The sequence below is a fragment of the Stenella coeruleoalba genome, assembly GCF_951394435.1.
Source record: "Stenella coeruleoalba genome assembly, chromosome: 16".
In the NCBI taxonomy this organism is placed as follows: domain Eukaryota; kingdom Metazoa; phylum Chordata; class Mammalia; order Artiodactyla; family Delphinidae; genus Stenella; species Stenella coeruleoalba.
The window spans coordinates 49,656,480-49,669,036 of NC_137162.1; the positions used below are offsets into that span (position 1 = coordinate 49,656,480).

Here is a 12,557-nt window from a genome sequence, read left to right on the forward strand (position 1 = left end):
CACCATAATGCAGAACCAGAGGGAGCCCTGAGCTTGTTTTCACTTGCCACTCACTGAGCGGGTTTTGATATGAGTCTGCAAGCAGTTGATTTATTTTGGTCTCTGTGCAGTCAAACCTCTCTGCTAACGATAATCTGTATTTGCAGCCGCTTCCCAGCGCTAGCATCACTGCCTCAGCTCCACCTCAGATCATCAGGCATTACAGTCTCATAAGGAGCACGCAACCTAGATCCCTTGCGTGCGCAGTTCACAGTAGGGTTCGCGCTCCTATGAGAATCTTATGCTGCCGCTGATCTGACAGGAGACGGAGCTCAGGTGGTTATGCGAGTGATGGGGAGTGGCTGTAAATACAGGTGAAGCTTCGCTCACTTGCCTGCCGCTCAACTCTGGTTCCTAATGCGGGTTGGGGACCCCTGTGCTAGGAGGGCAAGGGGTAGAGGGTTGAGGCAGGAGGTGAGAGTGGAGAGCATGGGTAGAGTCAGTCTGGAAGTGTTAGGGGCAGGATGGTTTGGGGAACTCAAAGATGTGATTAGATATGGTGTGAGCACATATTTTGAGAGACAAGAGGTTGATGGGACAAGAAACCAAGCTACACAGACGAGGAGACATGGTAGTCTTAAAAGGCAGATAAGGGGTTAGTGACATCCTGCAGGTAGCTGGGCTTCTCAGGGTGGTCTATTTTGTGGATCATGGAAGCTTCTAATGATGTGACTTTCCTATCTTTAACCCACAACTACTTAGATAATTTTGAAAACTTGTTGTATCCAAAGAGGTTGCCATACAATGACTCAGATATCTAGTGCATTATCTTCCATCAGGGAGATGGAGCATTGGTAATCATGTTAGAAGAAGATCCTTATTTTCCCCTTTGAAATAAATGTTTTCTGTCCTCTCTTGTCCTATACCTATTTCTCATTCTGCTGGCAATAAGAATCACAGATTTGACAAATGAGCAGGTAAGCTACCTTCAGACTAACAACAAAGGCATTTTAAAAAATTACTATATTATATTTTAAAATAAGCTTGAGTTCTCTAAGTCTTCCTGTTTCCTAAATCTATGAAACAGGAAGACTTAGAGAAGGTGGGCCTTCATTGTGAAGAGCAAACACTCCAAAATGACCCTTTTCCCTGCACAGACCTCTTAAAGCCAAGACTACTTGTGTGTGAGAATAATGTTTTGATAAAAAAAAAAATTTATAGCAGAGTTCCCCCACCTTGGATTCATCAGCAGGTATTAAGACATCCTTGAAAATGACATGAGAAATTAGGAAGATTGTCCTAGGGCCACCAACATAAAAGGCTTAAGGAACCCAAATGGTTTTAATAAGATAATTAGAAGCCACAGCCTGAGGTGAGGATTACAACTCTCTCCTTTGTCTTTTTCAGTAGAAAACACATGAGAAATAATGATCCTTAAAGCCATCAGAGCAAAATAAGGTTGTCCAGAAGGGATGGAAGTGTGTGTCTGTGTGTGGGTGGGATGCTGGGACTGGAGCAAGCCAAGCAGAAAAATTGCAACCATTTGCATGATGAATACATCTAGGCAGCCTGTCTGTACCACACACGCTGGAATGAAGGACTGGCTGGTCAGACAGGAGACAGCTGGGAATTCTGATAAAGCAGAAGTGAAGATGGAGTCACACCCCACCCATGCCTGAGCCCTGCGAAGCACGGGGCGTGTAACACTTTCATGAGAAAATGACCTAGCAGGTAAGATAAGGCCCCTCTTTTCCTCCTTTACTTATCACTACTGGCCGAGGTCTGGGTGCTCATTCCCTTTTCCGTGGGGCCCTACTGCCTCCTGGGAAAGCGATCCTGACCATCAGTGGCCCCACACATGGTACTGTGGTCCCCCCCAGCATTCTCAAGCATTGTCCACCAGCTTTCCTGTCCTTTGTCTCCTGTTCCTGTTTGTCCCTTCTCATCTCTTTCTTGCAATGGTGACTCTAAATGATTTCAAATAAATATGACCCTGCAGAGCAAACTGCTGTTGACAGTGAAAAGACTTTGGTTACAAGTACTAGTTATTTGGCAACCAGTACTACTGCTAGGACTTATCCAGCACACAATAAGCATGGCACTAAACGCTATTAAACAGTGTCTCATTTTTCCTCACAAGAAACTTGGGAGGGAGCAAATTTTTATACCCAATATCGTTTGTGGCTGAGGAAACAGAAAGGCCAGGTAACATGTATGAGGTCACACGGCTAGTGAGTGGCAATGCCAGGTTTTGGAGCCCCAGGCCCATCGACACTCTCTGATAATGGCAGTGGGGAGCAGGTTGCAATCCACCCTCCCTGCTGATCACTTACCCATGAGAGCAGGAAATCCAGGACGCCTCTTTGGTACACTCGGACCTCAGCAATTCTGACAAGTCTGATTTTCTGAATTTAATTTCCGTGACTCTTGATGAAAAGAATCAGAGAGTTGCCCCCAGACCTTGTCGACCAGGGAGATTCCCCAGGGCTCACGCACCCATGAGCATGGAATTTGGAAACATACTGGGGGCTGCCCCAGCCTCCCAGAAAAGCTACCTGTGAGCTGGGTGAACACTGAGCTTCTCCATGGAAGGTAATATTTTCCCCAAGCAGCTATGATGGGGGATAAATGAAATCCTGTATGTAAAAGACAGTACAAAACCTGTCACAAAGGATGTGCTTGGAAAACATAAGTGCCTGCCCTCATTCCCTCTCCTGTAATCTGCAGGCTCGTGCCAGGCAGGCCCATGGACAGCAGCAGCCAGGTGGCATGGCTTCATGTGGAACATTTCCCGGTGGCACGGTCAGAGACAGGGACAGGCTGAATACCCCTTTTCTAGAGCCTGTACAGGAAGCAGCATCCTGAAACGTGGAGATCATGATGTTGGGGTAAGAAACTTAGGGTAGAGGTGACCTGGCGCAAGTCACTTAACTGTTTTCAGTTTGTTGATTAAGTTACCTTCCAGACCCTGCTTCTGAGCGTGTTTGAAAGTTACATACGATGACACCTGAGAAGTATCTGGCATGATGCCTCGTTGAGAGGAAATGGTTAATGCGTGTACACTCTCTCTTGACTCCTGTATTTCCTTTCGTGTTCAGATTCAGACCTCTGCCAGGGGTTGATCTCTGATAGGATTTGGAAGATTAACAAAATGAGCTCTGACTCTCGTCAGATCCAGGACTCCGTCCAGGTGAAAGATGCACGGTGCCCTGAGGTGAGTGCCGCCTTCTGGCACGGAGGAAGCAGCATGAAGGATGAGCCTTCTCCCGCCTCAGCACTGGGTCAGGAAGGCAGAAAATCACACTCACTGGGAGCCGTTCTTCATTTTCTGCAATGAAATTTGGAAGGATCATCTTCAATCAGTATCATTCTCCGGCGGAGAAGGAGTCATTTTATATGTTCCTTCTGATTTCCCACAAAAAGAAAACCTGGATGAGGCCAGCCCTGGGCATCTACCGTCCTCCCCATTCACACCTCCCCCACCTGAAACACCTCCCGAAGAGCACAAAGTGCAGCCCACAGACTTGGGGAGACTGCCGTTCTCTGTAGACCCCATTTCCACCTTGTTTCTCGGAGGTGCTCCACAGCTGACACCCAGCGGGTGCGCTGGGGCTCCGTGAAGCTTCTTGTTTCTGCATCCTGTGCACAGAGGACATTCAAGGGGGGCTCTGTAACACCCCCGCCCCCAAACACCAGTCACCGCCCTTGGCCATGCCTCGCTCACAGATGTCCCCACCTCCTTCATTTTCTTTTTGCCTCACTTCCAGGGCTGGAGGAATTATAAACGTGTACTCTTTTTTTTTTTTTTTTTTTTTTTTTTTTGCGGTATGCGGGCCTCTCACTGTTGTGGCCTCTCCCGTTGCGGATTACAGGCTCCGGACGCGCAGGCTCAGCGGCCATGGCTCACGGGCCCAGCCACTCCGCAGCATGTGGGATCTTCCCGGACCGGGGCACGAACCCGTGTCCCCTGCATCGGCAGGCAGACTCCCAACCACTGCGCCACCAGGGAAGCCCTAAATGTGTACTCTTGCCTATGATTCCAACATGGCACTTTGCCAAATGGCCTTAAGGTTCTTGACCAGAGACACTGTCAATTTTATTAACGTCTAGAACTTTTCTTTCGGGTCTGTTCCAGCAGGATGACCACTTGTTTTACCCCTGTCTATAGATGAAGGCTGAGCACAGTCTAAAACATTCTGTACGCCAGCCATGCCTCATCCTCTCACTGCCGTCTTCTCTGTTTAAGTCACTCTCATGGGTCACCTGCATTTGCTGTAGTAACTGCTTGCCTTGTTCCCCTGCCCATGTCTTGCTCCCCCTCTTCATGTGCCTCCAGAGTCTATTCTCAGAGCAGTGGCAACAGAGGGACTCATTAAACGGAAGTAAGAGCTGCTCAGAACTGGCTTGTGTCTTCCTCTCTTCCAAGGAGGAAAAGGCTTTCAGTATCCCAGCCTCCCCTTTCCATCCCAGGCTACCCACGACCTGACCCCACCTCCTACTGTCTTCTCTGCCCCTTGACTCCCTCTTGCTGTCTGCCGACATGCTAGGCAGGCCTCTGCTTCGAGGAATGCTCTTCTCCCAGAAATCCAGCATTTTATTTTTTTCTTCATTTCCTTTTTTTCCCCCCTCAAATACCGCCTTTTCATTGAGGTCTTCAGCAAACACTCCATTTTAAATTGCAGTTTTTGCCTCCTGTACTCTGGCATCTATCATTCTGATTCCCCTTCCTTGCCTTATTGTTTTGTTCACAGTACTTATCATGTTCTAACATACTATGAGGATAGGAGTTTTATCTGCATCCCAGCACCTAGAACACTTCCTGGTACATAGTGGGCTCTCAATAAATACATGTTGGTTAAGTGGACTCTAATAATTGCAGCCAGGTCTGGGATCTGGTCATCTCTCCATCTATCCCCTCTCAGTTTTATTCCTCACTGCTATGCACATGGCCTTTGACTAGACGCAGAGACCCAGAGCAGGAAGATGATAAAGGCATCACCCCTTTCTTCAGAAAACAAATCTATCTAGACTTTTTTCCAGTCATTATCTATGCCCTAACTCTAACTAGTTTTTCATTACCACGTGTCATTGACTTTAAAGGACTCTTTGGAGTGCAGATGACCTTGTACACACCTGTTTCCTGTTCAGGGGCCAGCGTGGAGATGAAGGATGGTCCTGCTCTTATTATAAGTTGTCAAGAGATCTCCTTGGCTTGATCCATCCAGACAACCTTTATTCAGAGGGGAGAGACAAATCAGTCAAATCAGTTATTTGACAAGGTGTCAAAGACACTTCAGTTATTTGGTTGAAACAAGATTTTTCTATCAGTTAGGGTGGTTTTGTTTAGAAACGTGCCTTCCCTCAAAGACTCTATAAAGTACACATATACTTAGTTATTCAAACCCCTAGAGAATGAGCCCAAACGTGCCTCATTTACTTGTCCTAAAACCAGGAACTACTATTTGTGGTTGGACATGGTGGAGAGCTCCTAACTACTTCCCTATGTCAGTATTTGTGAGCTTCGGTAGTCAGGGTCAGATAGGTTGCACTTGAGGGTGGATGGGAAACTAATATTTATAGGGTGGCTACACTGGCCAAGGGCTTTACATAAATACAGCTCCTTATTTCTCAGAATAACCCTATGAGACAGGTTTTATCATCACATGTTACTGATGAGAAAACCATGGTGCAGAGAGGTTCAGTAATTCTCTATTTGATATGTAGCATCAGAGCTGAGATTTGAACCAGGTACTGACTGATTCCAAGCCCAGGTTTCTTTAGTGTTTCAATCTGTATTCCTAGTCTCATTCTTTCTCTTCTAGGTTACTTCTGTGGCCAGTTGAATAAGAACTGTGTTTAAAATAGTCAAAGGTTCAATAGAAAAAGCAGATTAAATATCCAATCTTTTCCCCTCGCATGATCCTTGGAGTGTATCTGCTCTCCAGCTCTGTACATAAGCACTGAGGGGTCAGCCGTTCTTAATATCCAAGGTCAACCATTACTTATTTAATTCAATCTTAACACTCATCCAACTGCTAGAGAGAGAAATCTACCTTAAACTGTCTTAAGGAATAAAGGAAAAGTGTTGGCCTCCTAAAAAGTCACATGCGTAGCACCAACTTCAGCAATGGTGGAACACAGGTGCTAAAACTATGGCACTGGGATTATGTCTCTCTTTATCATACGTCTCTAATTTCTTTCATATCAGCATCACAATTAGCTACACTTATCTTACCCGAGCAATCACAAGAAAGAGCTATTATCTTTCCTAACATATCCAGGAAAATGCAGGAGCTCAGTCTCACTGGCCTGGTCAAGGCCATGTGCCCATACTGAATTCACAAAATGGTCAGGATAATGGAACAATCTGCTTAGCCAGACCCAGGTTGTGAAATGGAGTCAGCCCCATTTCCATACAACATGTACTAAAAAATTGGGAAAATGCATTTTCAAAGGCAAATCAGGGTACTATGACCTGAATAATGGCAAATGATTGCTGGACAGGCAAAACCAATAAATAACCATCAAACCAACAGTGTGATATACGATAGCTTGCGTACCCTATATGTATATCAGTTTCCTTCTCTGTAAAACAAACATACTGTGTATCTCACAGCATTTGAAAAGGATCCAATGATATAATGTTTGAAATTGCTTAGCACAATGCTTGATGCTTTGCAAGGCCTCCAAATAGCATTGTATTATTTTATATTACAATGTCCCAGGCCTCATGACTTCTACATGCAATAGCGTTGAATTATTTTACATTACACTGCCCCAGGCCTCACGACTCTCTTCTCATGCCTTCCTACATGCAACTGTATTGCTGTATTTTCCTCATGCCTCTGGCTCCTTATTTAAATGGTCCGGAATTTGTTAGACAATCTGAATTTTTGATGGCCAGAGGGTCCATGGGAAGCTGGAACTTTCAGAAAGGCTGCTACAAAAGCTGTTGGCAGCCATCATCTTTCAGCGGGAGTTGTGTGTGTGTGATTTGTGTAGAGACGGTATGAGACGGAAGTACACATCTCATTATCCTATTAATCCTCTAACATGTTGCTATTTGGCCATAATCTCCTTTCCCCAAAGACGAAAAGGGAGAGGGAGACAACAACAGTACCGCACATAACAGATTGTGCTTTGATACCCATGAATGATCTGGGGGGAGAATCACTTCATCCACAGAAAATACTTACTCCATAAAATTTGGCCCCAGTAGCAATTAACTGGTTGGGGAATATTTTCGGGGGGAGGGTGAGTCATATTAAATAAACTATGGAAATAAGCTTCTGAGGACAGCTCTTCCTTTCCCTTTCTTCAAATCTGTTCTGTAAATATTTCAGGATAAGTGCTGAGAGCTGACTTTTCCTCCCTGGTGACACATACCATTGTTTCAGAAAACATGGTTTATAAGCAAGTTTCTGTGGAATGCCTTTTTTTAAAAAAAAGCAGCCAACTTTACTTTTCACTCATGGAACATGAAAATGGCTGAGGAAACAAAGGAACTCCAGGGAGCAGGTAACCATGACAAGGACAATGGACAAGTCAGTCTTCTCATTTTGCTTTTAACGCATTCTTTGTCTGAACACAATTTTTTTTCCTCATTCCAGGAGAAGGTGGATGGCAATCAACACTCACTCATTAAACCAGCCTTTGTTCTAGAGTCTAGAGATGTATCTATGAACAGAACAGACGATGTCACTGCTTTCAAGATCCTATGCTCTAGTCAGGGAGACAGAAAATCAACAAGTAATTAAGCAAGAAAAATATCAGAGAATAAATGTAAGCCAAAAGTTAAGCTAGGTTTACGTGACAGTGCGTAGATGGCAACGCTGGGGCAGGTGGTGGCAGCAGGTGAGCTGATGTCTTGCTAGATCCTATCGTCAAGCCAGTGCACACATCCTCCAGCTGCTGGAGGATAATCCTGTGGCCAGTGGCTTAAATGCGAGACCTTCTCAGGAAAATTGTCCTTGGCTGGTAGGAGATGCCCTGGAGTCAGCCAGTGATGGATTGATACAGTGGTACAAAAGCCTGGCTCCTTCCTTCAAGGCTGGCCACCTATGAGGAATGATTTACCCTCCAGATCCCCCATGACCATCACAACCCGTAGATCAGGCCAAGCTAGACATTACCTAAGATCACATCTCAGACCATGTCCTGGTTCTCTTTTCCTCTCCCCCTCCTTGCTGCCCTCACCCTTCTGTAGGTTTTTCCTAAGTATACACTTTAAACAAAGCATGTGCTCCCAAACCCTTCTCTCAGGCTCTATTTCTAGGAAACACAGCCAAGACAGTGGTCGAGGAAAGTCTCTTTTGAGTTATCATATTGAAGCTGGGAAATGAGTGATGAGAAGTAGCCAAGAATGCAAACATCTGTGGCACAAACTTGACATATGCTTAAAGCACCAAGAGAAGATCTTGGGTGGCAGGCACTAGGAAGAGGGAAGGTGGAAATAGAGGAGGTTGGAGGAGCCCCAAGAGCTGGGCCCAGATCTTACAGGAGGAAGATCCTGGATTGTAGTCCAAGTGTAATGGGAAGCTATTAGAAAGCTTTGAGCAGTTGTGTGTTCTGACTTACGTTTAAAAAATTCCTCCAGAGGACAGAAACTCCTGGGGTCAGAATAGAAGCAGGGAGATCAGGTAGGAGACTACAGCGATGACGTTGGTTGGACTAACAACTGTTGTGTGCCTGTTATGTGTCGACAGTTTACCTACACTGTGTAAGTTCTACTAACAACTCCACAAGGTGGGTATTATGCTACCCATTTTAGAGATAGGGAAAGCAAGATAGATTGTTCATATAGCTACCGTGAAATCCCCCAGCTATTAAGTAGTATATCTGCTATTTAAACTAGACCATTTGGTTCTAAAACTGATGTTTTTCTTACTATACTACCCTCCTCATCTGATTTCCTGGTGTACAGTTTTCTTTGAAAATAGCTCAATCACCCTGGCTTGCAATGTTTGGGTCATCAGAGGTGCTGAAGCCTCTGTGTCCCACTGGGGATATGAGTTCATGCTGAAGCATCAGTCTGTGGGGCCCCTGAAAGACTGGCTGCCATTCTTCAAACACATCTGTTTGTAATTATGAGGTGCCCTTACACTTCCCCATTTTGTCAACATAATTACTCTCAATTACATGAACACTCCACCCTGACCAGCCCAGGGACCCACACCCCTGCCAACTACAATGGTTGATTTCCAAAGCCCCTGCCACTCCAGGCCAAACATATGGACCCTCTTCTCAGTTTTAAGTACAAGAGGGTTCAGGTCCAAATACAGTATGAATAGTAGCTACTTCTTGCTCTGTCTGTATCACTATGGCAATGCAAGAAATGGTTAAGTTACTTAGGGCCTTCTTTGAAATTTACAATGACTTTGGCAACTAGAGGGAAATTTTTAACGGGCATTTAATCTGAAAGTGGTTCTCTTGCCACAAAAAGCCATGGCAATCCAAAATCTCCTCCTCCCAAAACGATGCAGAGAGAAAAAGAGAAACCAAATCTGTTTCAAATAATTTAGAATTAAGGCGGAGGAGATGTACCCAAATTCAAGAAGTGCACAGTTCTTTTTTTTTTTTTTTGAAATAAATCCATACATGTAAAGTCCTTAGGACCAGATTCATAGTGACTGCTCAGTAAGTGTAGCTAGCTATAACTATTATACTCTAATTTTTTTTTTTTTTTTTTTGCGGTACGCGGGCCTCTCACTGATGTGGCCCCTCCCGTTGCGGAGCACAGGCTCCGGACGCGCAGGCTCAGCAGCCGTGGCTCACGGGTCCAGCCGCTCCGCGGCATGTGGGATCTTCCTGGACTGGGGCACGAACCCGTGTCCCCTGCATCGGCAGGCGGACTCTCAACCACTGCGCCACCAGGGAAGCCCAAGAAGTGCACAGTTCTGAAGAATAGCAAAACAGGAGCAGCAGCAGTGAGAGCTTTTTACGTGGTTGATGAAGAGTCTAGATTAAAATCCAAACTTTGACAAAGGGCGGTTGAAAAGTTTTCTGTAGTTAGTGTAAAACCCTGAAGTAAATATGAGATGAGTCCAAAGTGCACTAAAATAGGGAAGAAAAAACAGGGGATTATCACTTACTTTGCTTCCTCTTGCCAGGCATGTTTAAAGGTGTTTTACCTTAATGATGACATTTAATCTTTATACCAATACTATCAGGGCGATTATTGTTATTCTGGTTCTCTAATGGAGGAAATGGACTCAGAAAGCGTAACAAGTAGCCAGAGGCTATAGACTTCATAAATGGCACAGAAGTCACCAGAGCTCTGGTCCCGGTGGTTTCAAAGGCTACGGTAGCTTTTTATTTATTTATTTATTTTTCGGTACGCGGGCCTCTCACTGTTGTGGCCTCTCCCGTTGCGGAGCACAGGCTCCGGACGCGCAGGCTCAGCGGCCATGGCTCACGGGCCCAGCCGCTCCGCGGCACGTGGGATCTTCCTGGACTGGGGCACGAACCCGCGCCCTCAGCATCGGCAGGCGGACTCTCAACCACTGCGCCACCAGGGAAGCCCTACAGTACCTTTTTAATCTGCAATAGTGAAAATGGAAAAGCGAAGGAACTAGGGAGAAGCAGAGAAGAGGAAGGCAACATCACTAAGGAAGAGAGATTTCCTTTGGAGATACTTGACCAAGAAGATCAAGCAGCTTTTCAATTTGGCGTGGAGCGAATGAACAGAGATAATACAGAATCCCAAAGCATACTAATTATAGCTTGGTAAGTATGTATGTGTGTGTGCACCCAAAATAGCTATGCACAATTGCCCATCATTCATTGCATAGTGCAGATGGCTCAGTTGCTCTCAATATTCCTCTTTGACCCTAGTAATACTGAAGAATCATTGAAGTCTTTGGGACCCACGTACCATGCAGCTTGCGGAGCAGGTGACCACGCCCCATCATAAGACAGAGCTTAAGCAAATTCCATCTCCACTGGGGTAAGGCAGAGCTTAACCCTGTCCTGCTCAAAGGAGGCTCATTAATTGTCCTGGTTCTAAGTCCAGACCTGTAGAGATCACCTGAAGTTAAATCCATATGCAGGGCAGCGCTGCTGATAAGAGTCTTTCCAAAGAATTCCTTTCCCACGAGTGTCTAATTGGGTCCCTGTGACAGAGATATAAAGATATACAGAGTAACAACAACCACCAATTCCCGAATCTCACGTCAGAGACTGTTGTAAGCACTGTGCCATGCATCATCAATGACAGCTCTGTGAGGCAAGTAGAATTAAAATCCCCACTTTACAGGTGAGAAAAGTGAGGCTTAAGAGAAACGAGAAATAAAGCCTTGCCACGGCCACGCTATAGGTCAGTTTGGCACCCTAATCAGTACCCTTAGCATGTTGTGTCTCTCTCAAGGCTAAGTGCAGGTTAGAGCCCCAGGCAGGTGCAAGGAGGCCTCCTCTGTCTTGGGTACTGGGAAGAACAGAACAAAAGAATTGGACGGTAAGGGGTGCCACCGTGTGCCAGGCACCCTGGGAGGATATATATAGAGAGATGCTTTAGGATTGAACCCTCACCACAATCATGCTGGCAGGTTACTTTCATTGCCCACATTGTGCATGTGTGTAAATATAAGATTGAGGCTGTGAGTGTGTTCCCCAAGGATATTCATTCATTCATTCATTCACTCAACAGCCCTTCACTGGACATCTACAGGGGATCATGTCCTGTTCTGGAAGCTGGAATGAATGAAATAAGTGACATTACAGCTCAGGGAAGGGGCTGCACACTAATCAGACAGTCACAAGAATGGATATATGGTTACAACTGTCACAAGTAAGTGCTCGCCATGGTGCTCTCGGAATGTATGTCTCCTCAGGGGGTCAGAGGAGGCTTCCCACAAGAACTGATGGCTGAGATGAGGTCTAAAGGATGCATAGGTGGTGAAGGGGAGAGGGAAGATGGTTTTAGGCAGATAGAAAAGCAAGTATGAAGACCCTGTGGAAGGAGAGAATGTGACCCATTTGAGGAGCTGAAAGAGAGCAGAGGGGGGAGCCACAGGGCCATGTGAGGCCAAAGAGTTTGTGTGGAAGCCAGGCTTGGCCGAGCCACGTGAGACCACAGAGTTGGTGATGGCTTGACTCGCAGCTACGCCCAGCCCTTGTTGTTTGCTCTGTCACAAACAGAGCCTCTTACAGGATGGGGAACAGGTGTACAAGGAACTGGAATCTTAAATGGTACACTGTCCAGTGGCTCCAGACATTATAGCCTGTCTGACCTCTCACAGGACTGAGACCTTACCAGTAAAGGCCAGGTAGCACTTATTTAGGAAGCCTATATTCGCTAACCTGGCATCGAGGTCTTTCCCAGTCTTTCCAGTTTCAGGATAATCTACTCTATGGAACTCAATCTTCATAAGACTGGGTCCCTGATACAAGAATTCCTACCCACCCAACTCTATTCAATACTCGAGTTTGGATAGCAGACAATTTGGATAGTGAGGGATACATGGACTTGGTGGGATTCCATGATGCTCTCTGAATGCCTGGCCATCCTGTGGTGCCACCTCTCTGTTCACCTGAGTCTCTGCTGAGCTCAGATCTCATCAGTGACTTGCCTGGACCTCGTG

At 45.8% G+C, this 12,557-nt stretch overlaps 1 long non-coding RNA gene across 7 annotated transcripts in view; it reads right to left on the reverse strand.

The window, feature by feature from the left end:
- LOC307175353 overlaps nt 1-12,557 on the reverse strand; it is a 638,943-nt gene that overhangs the window by 52,963 nt on the left and 573,423 nt on the right. For 6 of the 7 annotated variants that reach the window (XR_013824319.1, XR_013824320.1, XR_013824321.1 and 3 more), the window contains 2 exons: nt 5,113-5,209; nt 2,313-3,307 (listed from right to left, as the gene is read on the reverse strand). This is a non-coding gene — a long non-coding RNA (uncharacterized lncRNA). The remainder of the gene's footprint in view (nt 1-2,312; nt 3,308-5,112; nt 5,210-12,557) is intronic. The other variant, XR_013824324.1, reaches the window with a different exon arrangement.